General features: G+C 41.7%; 1 protein-coding gene across 3 annotated transcripts in view; it reads left to right on the top strand.

Moving 5' to 3' along the window:
• LOC117551736 (galactosylgalactosylxylosylprotein 3-beta-glucuronosyltransferase 1) overlaps positions 1 to 9,529 on the top strand; it is an 87,122-nt gene that overhangs the window by 38,660 nt on the left and 38,933 nt on the right. For all 3 annotated transcript variants that reach the window (XM_034224725.1, XM_034224726.1, XM_034224724.1), the window contains exon 2: positions 8,172 to 8,399. The gene's annotated coding sequence lies outside the window, so the exon portion shown is untranslated. The remainder of the gene's footprint in view (positions 1 to 8,171; positions 8,400 to 9,529) is intronic.

The following is a 9,529-nucleotide window of genomic DNA, read 5'->3' as shown; positions in this document are numbered from 1 at the left end:
TCTGCCCGTGCAATGCCTCAACCCAAACATGAGAGGTGGAGCTGCCAAGTGCAAACAGCAGCAGTTACCTACACTGCAAGCCAAGAGCAAAATGATCTCCCTGGATGATCTCCCTGGGATCAATTGAACTCCTGCAGAAGCTGAAAATGATCCCGATAGGTTGAGCGACAGCTGTGGAGCTGAAGAGGCATCTAGAAAGGTCGTGATTGCTTCTTTACATTGGGAGTAAGTGCACTATTTGTGCGATGGTGCTCGAAAACATCTGCACTGCCTTTCTTATTGGCCACGCTAAGGCTAAAGGTGCTACAGGGATGCAGTTTAGCACACAGCAGCTGTTAGCCAAATGTTTTGATTCACACAAGTTCAGAGGTGGTCTCAATGTTTCCTTTTGATTCAAAGACAGTTATATTTTGTTTTATACTTTCTTTGTTGCTAATGCCTATCATTCATTATAACATTCATTATAATTAACATATCCAGAACTCTGCCGCCCGCCTCCTCACTCACACCCGCTCCCGAGACCACATCACTCCCGTCCTCCAGAACCTCCACTGGCTCCCCGTCCGTCAAAGAATCAACTTCAAAGTCCTCCTCATTGCTCACAAAGCCCTCAACAACCAGGCCCCCCCTACCTCACAGACCTGCTGCACCACCACACCCCTTCCCGCTGCCTCTGCTCATCAGAAGCCAACCTCCTATCCATCCCCACCCGCATCAATCACCGGACCTAGGTGGACAGAGCCTTCTCCGTCGCTCACTGACATTTTAGATGGAATGATATTTGTTTCACTTACTTAAAGCAAACAATGACCACTTATAATTACATCTGCATATACTGTACTTGCGGATATGAATGGCATTATAAACAAATCATAATGTTTCACACCTATAATAATTATAATACACTATGATCATCACAAATACTGTTGAGTGGCCAGAACAAATATAAAAGTAGTTGACCTTAAGAGTCATTATAGAATGTTTTAAAATGTGTTACAAAAAACTGGTTTAAAGCATGGTGAATATTTCTATAGACACTCTATAGAAAGAGACGATATTTTATTTACTAATGTTAATACATATGTAGAGTAGGTCTTGTTAGTTTAGTTTCAGAGGTTTCAGAGTGGTGCTGGGCTCCAACAGAACAAAACCTGAAGCTATTATCTATTTATACCCCAGAGACCATCTTAGATTGTGTCCGTTTCCCCCAGCTGCACCTTCTGGCTGCTGGTGTTATTCCTGTGCAGCTCCGGCTGAGGCTGGAAACTCTTCACATGGATCAGTGTATTCCAGAAATTGTGGGGTACAGTATTTGTGTGTGAGAGTGTGTGTGTGGCAGGTGCAAGAGAGCTAATATTATAGGGGGATTGCCTGTAAAGCCACACACTTCTCCTGTCCTCTGTCTCCGTCAGAAACTCTCCCTGAGGGGGATCAGCAGGTAGCGCAGAGGGGAGGCCGCTCAAAAGTATTTGCCAAACTCCAAAGGGATGAGGGTTGCTTTTGAGTCCTGCTGCAATGCAAAAAACAAGTCCATTTCAACAAGTCATTTTATTTTGAAGCCAATAGTATACAAATTAAGCTGTTAGTGGGGGTAAGAAAGGGCTATTCGTTCAAATATTTCAATGCATTTACAGCTGAGATACATCTCAGTTATAAACAATTTATTTCAGTTAAAGGACTTCCTTCCATTTTATTATTCCTTTTATTTATTAAAAGAATAATTGATTTAAAGCTTGTTTTAGCCGTGATTTTTTCTAGTCTGTAGAACAAATAGTGAGGATACTAAAATCATGTATTCTGTTTTTAAGGGGGTGTTTACATGTTTTTTACCACCACATGGTGGGTTTAGTCTTGGCCTGTTTCTTTAGTGAAAAAGTAAAACAAAAAAACAATTTTGTAGGTTAATCACACATTTGTTCAGTAACAGTAACACCTTAACATCAAGCACATAATATGAAAACATATTCTAACTCAAACTTTTTAGAGACTATATTATTACACTTCATGAAAGTGGAGTTGTTGTGCAGTGTAGTAATCTGTATATGGCATTAGTTGGGCATTTATCATTTGCCACTACAATATTACTGCATAGAGGGTTTTAAACCTGCATCGAGGCTTGATTTCTGTTCTAAAGAAATAGCAACCACTGGAGGAAATATGATATATTGTGTATTATCAGATAATCTGCTTTGACTATTGGATGTAGTGTTGGAATCTGCATTTAACTTTTTCTCACAAGAAATATGTAGGACACAGTGTCTTGGCCAATTTCATGTAGGACATTTCCTAATTTATTCATTAGAGGCAAAGTGGAAAGTGAAATTGGACAACAGTATCTTTTAAAGCCACAGTGATAGACCTTTTTATATTCTGGTATTGCTTTATTTGCCAACAGGAAGCCGAGTCATTAGGTGTCTCTTTAAGCAAAGGGCAACATGAGGTCTGGCATTGGAAATGATAAAGACAACGAGAATAAATAGAGTTGACCTGTGCCAAGCTTTCCTAACACGCCATCAGTCCCGAGTCCGACTGCCGTGCGTCTCCATGGCAACCGCTGATCAGGATGAACTCAGCACAGCACAGTTTTGGTCTTGAGAAAAAAAAACATAAACGGGAGGACAAACAAAGACTGCTCTCTAAAAGCTTAGATACAAAAAAGGCAGCACGCTGCTTGCTAGCATGTGTTTGCAAAGGGTCGTGCATCCATCATCCCTGTCTTGTGCTGTTTCATTGTTGTTCAGATGCAATTAGAGCACATACCTCACAAAATGTATGAGGGCGTTGGGAGATCATCGCTGTAAAGTGTTTCAATTATTCACCTTGGAGATAATTAGATCACATCATCGCTGTTATGCCTCTGACATCTCCTTTCTTCTTTAATGTGAATGTAATGGCATTACATTCTACTTGATTCGACCCAGCTGATAATCGACTAAATGGGTAATTATGATGTATCTGGGTGGCTGTGAGTTCTGCAAGCTCGAGAGTGACCTGAAACGCTTGATAATTCATGTAAGAGGACAACTTGTACTCTGCTGTTTGGCCCTCATTGAGTTGTCAGGAGCTGGGGGGGGGGTGCAGCGCTGTCAGCCTGCCTGCCTACCTCCACCATCCATGGGATCGATCCCGCCGCCTCCGAGAGAAACCCAACCACAGCTCCTCCAATTACTGCTGATGGGCCACATCTTTCTATCAGAATAGGCATCAGAGCCATACTGCGCCTTTCATAGCCAGGGATCGAAAGACAGAGAAATTATAGAGTGGTGAGCTTGCGGTCGTAAAAAGAAAAGAAATAGTAAGAATGTGGTGACAGCCGTGCACAGCTGTTGAAAACTCCTGTGTTGAACTTTGCCAAGACGGATGCTGAACTTAGACCTGCATGTGCATTATTAATATTGACCACTTACATGAGAATAAAGAGACATTTACTCAGCAACTGACGTGCGTGAATTAATCATAGAGCCATACTCAAAGGCACGATGAATTCTCTTTCATGACAAACCTGGCAATTTTCACTTAAATGACAGATGTCTTCAGAATGACAAAAGGCCGGCAGGTCGGTCATTATCTCCGCTGTTGTCTGAGGGACCATCAGAGATTCAGCAAAGAAAGAGCGTTGTTGTTTTTCTGAGCATGGCATTTTCCACTCGCCAGTATTATTCCTCAATGGCGGTCATAGATACCTTGAAAGAAAATGTTTACCATCACACACAGATTTAAAATGATGGAAGAGAGGAGACTGCTAGTGATGCAGTTATGTCCTGGGAATTTCCGCAGTAGAATGCAGCAAAGGTCAGTCTTTCCACGGAAGATACACTTTAATGCAGTTACTATAGCGAATTCTGCATAAATAAGCATGTGCTTCTCTCTTGCTATAGAGCAGAGGTTGCCCTTCTTGCCTCGGGCTGTATGTGTACTGTGCTATATGTTTAATGTCTATATACTTTAACAGGACGTGCTGTGTGTGTGTGTGTGTGTGGGGGGGGGGGGGGCACATCCTGGACATGGCTCCCGGTGGCTCCATAAGGTGGAAGCAGAATTAGAATGGATTGTTCCCGCAGGGCTCTCGCAACCTCAAGGCTTGGTTAGATACAAAAATATAGGAAAAAGCGCACAGAAGCCATACACATGAAGAAACATAAACCACACTTAAAACTGCTAGGAGAAGAAGTGCCCATACTCCCATTTTAAAACTTTTTTATTACATTTTGTGAGTTTTATTTCTTCCAGTAGGACCGCATTGATTCCTGATGGTGTGTGTGTATGCGTACAGTACATTGCATTACGCCTCGTTATTCTGATGGGTTTCATTAGCAGGTTTGAAGACAATCAATATCAACACCAGCCTGTCTGGTCTCTCTCCTTCTCTCAGCTCCATCCATCCGAATCGTGAGTGTCCATGTTTTATCCTCCATCCGTCACTGTCAGATGAACAGGCTGGCCGTGGTCGCAGTGGTCAGCCCACGTTAGAGCCACAGCTCGCCGCACAGTATGAGGTTGTCTGAAAGTGTGTAAGTGTGTGTGTGTGTAAATGAGTGTGTGTGTGTGTGTCCGCAGACTCCTGGCCACGTACGCTACTGTGTGTGTGTGTGTGTGTGTGTGTGTGTGTGTGTGGTCACAGAGGAGAACATGACAGAATGGAGCCGCCTGCTGCAGTCCACACACTCTTAAGTCTGGGTTTTGTTCTGTGACTACTTCACGTCCTGAAGGAGTTTCTGAGTGCATTCAGAATCGGAAAACCTTTATTTCTCCCACAGTGGGGAAACTTACATTGTTACAGCAAATTGGACAGTGCAGATAAAGACACATTCAGTGAGTGGACTAACATAATAATTAAAGAGGCAAGCCCATGTTAATAAAATCTGAATACACATCCAAGGTAGAAAAGATAAGTAGCAGATTTATACATTTAAGTTTACATAAGTGACGTAGCAGCCAGTAATAACAGCGGTGAAATGTAAAAAGTGTATATCTTACAACACGATTTTTACAGCATTAGTTAATGCAAAAAAGTATAACAATTGTAAAATAGTATATATTCCACATAAGAAGTGTTATTGAATAAAATTGCCGATCTGAATAGCATCACTATGTTGCTGGGTACAATTTCCTAACATATTGATATAACCTCAAGAGACATAAAACATAGGGACAAGCTATATTCTAAAATATGATATCAGAACATGCATCTTCTACGTGTAAATGTGTGTTTTTCGTTATTATGTATACAAGACCATTGTTCCAATTCTCCCCTTTCTTTCAGGGTCGGATTACGTTTTTTCAATGGACATTTCTGTTTAAAGCAGCTATTGTGTTTGTTAATAGATGGGGCCCCTCTCGAGTGTATCCCATGAATAATAATGTTATTATATAAATGAGCCCCAAACAGCCTGAGGCAGAGAGGCAGGTGTAACTGAGCAAATCTATCATTCTGCTTGAATGGCTTAATATCCAGCCGCATTTAAAAAATAACTTCTTCTTATCACTATACTTTACTCTCTTCAGCGGCCAATTTGTATTCTGTGTAGTAACTATAGCTACGAGTGGCACAAAAGAGACATTGGGGTTGGTGCCTGGGTTTTATCTCTGAGTTTTTAACCCCCGATGAGCAGAGGCACAGCTTGAGATCCTTGGCCTGCTTCGGTCCCTCCGCAGTCTAAGCTGACAATTATTGCCGTTTGAACTTTTTCCACCAGAGTCTCCCGGCACCGAAAAGACCTGCCGGATAACTCGGTGTCCTTTTGAAATGTTTGGGAAAACACTTTTTTGAGTTTGTTTGACTACAATCTGTTCTGTTGACCTTCTATGTTGTGGTTTTGTCTAGTTTGAATCAAACCATGTTGAATACCATTTTTGTTAGCTGATTTATATTAAGTAAACAATTTCAAACCTATAACACCATGATTTTTGTATTGGTTTATTTAACGTGGCATCGCAACAGTTGCAGCCTCTCCTGCTGCAGTGATCTATTTCCTGCCATTCAGGCGGTGCAGGTTTGTACAGGTCTTTAATATATATCATGTCACAGCAGACAGAGGGTGTATGGCTCTATTGGCAAATTGTGTTTGTGTCTGAAAAAAGGAAAAGGTGAACCTTAATCAAAAAGTCACACAGTAGCTCAAAACTATTATATTCAGTGTGTATGTGATGTACATATGTATGCAATATATAAGATATAAGCATACTCAAGTCCAGTTGGGTGCAGCCAATCACTGTTGACCACTGCTTGAACTGACATATACTTGTGTTTCTGAATTTCCACAGTGCAAAAATAAAGAATTGTTAGACCGGACAAAAAACCTATATTCTTGATATGTCGATGCTTATTTAAGAAAACCGTGGTGAAGCTATTTTGAACCAGGAGTTTTAAAAGTTGTAAATATTTTGTTGACCATTGCAGAAATCGAAGCACAAGACCCTTATTTCTCCATTGTAATGTGCCATTGATGCTTGTCTCCTTTAGAATGGTCTCTATTCCTATATGAAAAGTGAGAAAATACATGTTTTATTTGCAAAAGAGTGCTGACAATAGGAGTGTACTCTATCAGCAGCAGTTGCAATGAAATGCATGCTCACAAATCAAAATGACATACTAACAGAGCATAACAATGTTTGTATGGGGTTGACCCTGGTTCTGTAGCTTGTTTTATTCTCACTTAGCTCTGAGCTGTTTCTATCTTGGGTCTTTTGTTGTTGTAATTTGTAGTGATGTTACGCTCGGAGCGGACTGCTCGACACAGACCTTTCATAACAGAAGTATGGCAGTAAGATGTTTCAATGCCTCGCTTCACCACACCAAAAATGTGACCCCAAAGGCGGCCTTGTTGTCACGCTGATATCAGAGAGGAAGTTTTGAATACAGAACATATGATTATATACATCAGTTTTTAAACACATTGCAGAATAATCTGTTTAAAAGTAATCCGGTGTCAAGCTGTATTGAACAAAATGGCAATAATTGAGCAGAAAAGTCACTTTTATTCTTAGAAGTGTTACATTTTTGTCTCAGATTTATCAATCCATACTAAAAGGAAAATCAAGGATGTGGGCAGATTTTTCAATTTCTGACAAAGAGACGCTGAGAAATAGAACTTCCTTCACAATTGCTTTGCAGTCAGTCAGTGCTTCAGAAAGCTTCATCCCTTCTCTGCAGAGCATGTACAAATCCTGCAGCTCAGGTCTAAAAATCTCCAAGTAAGCTAGTTCTACAGGAGAGGTATTCCCCATGGTTTTGAGATAATTACTTTGTTCCCTTATGAGAACCCTTTTGAATTTAGATTAGGCCAATAACAACCCTGCGACACTGCGTGCCCTCTGCATCACATCTTGTCAATTGAGGCTGTTAATATGGCTGACCCTTGTCTCATTTCTCCTCTCATGGCATCAGCTGGTCCCCCTCTGCAACCTCAGCGGCTGCCCACAGGCGACTGCAGCCAACACTGTGGCAGATGAGGCAGACACACAGGAAGTCTCATCAATAATGCAGAGCGGTAGCTGGGGGAGAGGAATTGTGGTGGCGTGAGTGAGAAGTGAAGCTGGTGTGTTAGTGTTATTCCTTCCAAATGGACATTTTGAGACGACAATCCCCAGAGGGCATGCGTAAGAGGCTATTATTAGCCTCTACGTTGAATAAATTGTCACGTGTTTGAAGAAAGATACACCCGGCCATATTTCTTCTTTGATGTTTTGTCATAATTTCCCCAGGGCACATGAGGAAATAAACAGATTATTAACACAGGAAAGAATATAAATATACCTTATTCATTTGTTTTTTTTAAAGGCCACCCAAATGTTTTTTTCATACTGTATGACGGATATGTGAAACACCCAAATAACTATGGAGCTACATGGGTGTAGTCCCAAACAACACACCCCTTTAAGGCCAAAACTAAAGTCTAATCCACTTCCTGTCTGTTAAGCAGCATGCAACTGTACCACATTAGAGTCCTCAGAGGAATAGGCACACATAATGATTAACTCCCCTGACAGCTGTCCAGATGCAAACAGAAATCCCGTCACACAGGCGCTGAGAATGACCAAGTGGCTGTTAGAGTACGGCAGCGTCTCCACCCAGCTGCCATCCTGCTCATTCCCTTTCTTCAATGCCCCTCATTGTATCGGGAAGAGGAGGCCCATTCTTACTCACATCTCTCGTGCTCTTGTTTCTCTAGGGGCCAGCCCTGAGGACGTGAAACTGTATGGAGAGTTTGGATGTCACCGGTGACACAGCTTCCCACTGCGTTTGACCGCCTTCAACTGCACACATCTCTGCTATCCAGGCGGCACCAATTAAGGCAGGCTTGAGACGAAGAGTGGTGACAGTATCCGAAGGCACAAGGAGCAAAGGAATACACTGGAGGAGGGGCCTGTGCGTGCTGCAGACGGGCAGAGGACTGCTTGTGAGTATCCTATTGTTCTCATTGTTGTGGGGGAACACATTTCTGCTGCACATTCCCATGCATTTAGCTTCTTCCAGTACAGAAAATAAGATATAACCAGTATTACATCTAAATATGAATGCAAATATATTGATTCCTGTCAGCTGCCGTTTTTCTTTATATATATTAGTCTTATCCACAGACTTTTACAATCTTACTTTACTGTGAAATACATTCAACATTAACTCACACGCTCATGTATCTCTTCCTTTTTGCAAGGCAGCTCAAATTAAAGCACATCTACAGGTGTTGTTAAATGAATGCATGTGATACTATACTTTGTCACTCGCTGTCTCACTATCCCTGTCACTCTATCATGGCTGTCTTCCTACTTTGTCTCTCGCTGCCTGTCCAATAGATGTTCCATTTTCACTAGGAAATCCAAGAGAGGAGATCCACTTACCTCTGCTGCCTTCGATCCCCCTGGCCTCTGATATGATTAGAGGTTGATATATATACGGTGTATGTGGGCATAGAGCACAGGAGCAGAGGTTGGGAGGTGAGGGAGACAGGAAGGGGAAGGTGTGAGAGCTCAAGAGCTGAAGCTGCTGATGACAAAGCCGAGAAAATAATCTTAAGGTGTGGAAGCAGCAAATGATGAGATATCGAGGCGAGAGAGAGAGAGAGAGAGAGAGAGAGAGAGAGAGAGAGAGAGAGAGAGAGAGAGAGAGAGAGAGAGAGAGAGATAGAGAGAGAGAGAGAGAGAGAGAGAGAGAGAGAGAGCTGTTGAAATCGCTTGTAGGCTCTTTTGTTTCCTCTCTACCAAATAAAATATCATGAAATCTTATTGGCAAGCCAAGAGTAAGATGAATCTTAACTGTATACTCTCATATTGCCTTTTGCCCAGTGCAAACAAACGCAGCAGAAAAAAAACCAGGTTAGCACAAAGATCTATAAAGCTTATAAACCACAGCGCCCTGAGATCACACCACCGGTCGATAGCAATGCTTCACACCAAATATTACACTTTTGTATATTACACCAACTGCTCTTATAAAAAGCATAACAGTGCAAGAACCCAGATATAGTGATCTGAGATGTGCTTTAAAAAACAGTAACCATGTTTAAGCTGTTATATCAATCTCATCTTC

This window comes from Gymnodraco acuticeps, unplaced genomic scaffold (assembly GCF_902827175.1).
Source record: "Gymnodraco acuticeps unplaced genomic scaffold, fGymAcu1.1, whole genome shotgun sequence".
Classification (NCBI taxonomy): domain Eukaryota; kingdom Metazoa; phylum Chordata; class Actinopteri; order Perciformes; family Bathydraconidae; genus Gymnodraco; species Gymnodraco acuticeps.
Note: the sequence above shows the minus strand (reverse complement) of the source record. Positions and strands in the feature narration are given on the sequence as shown.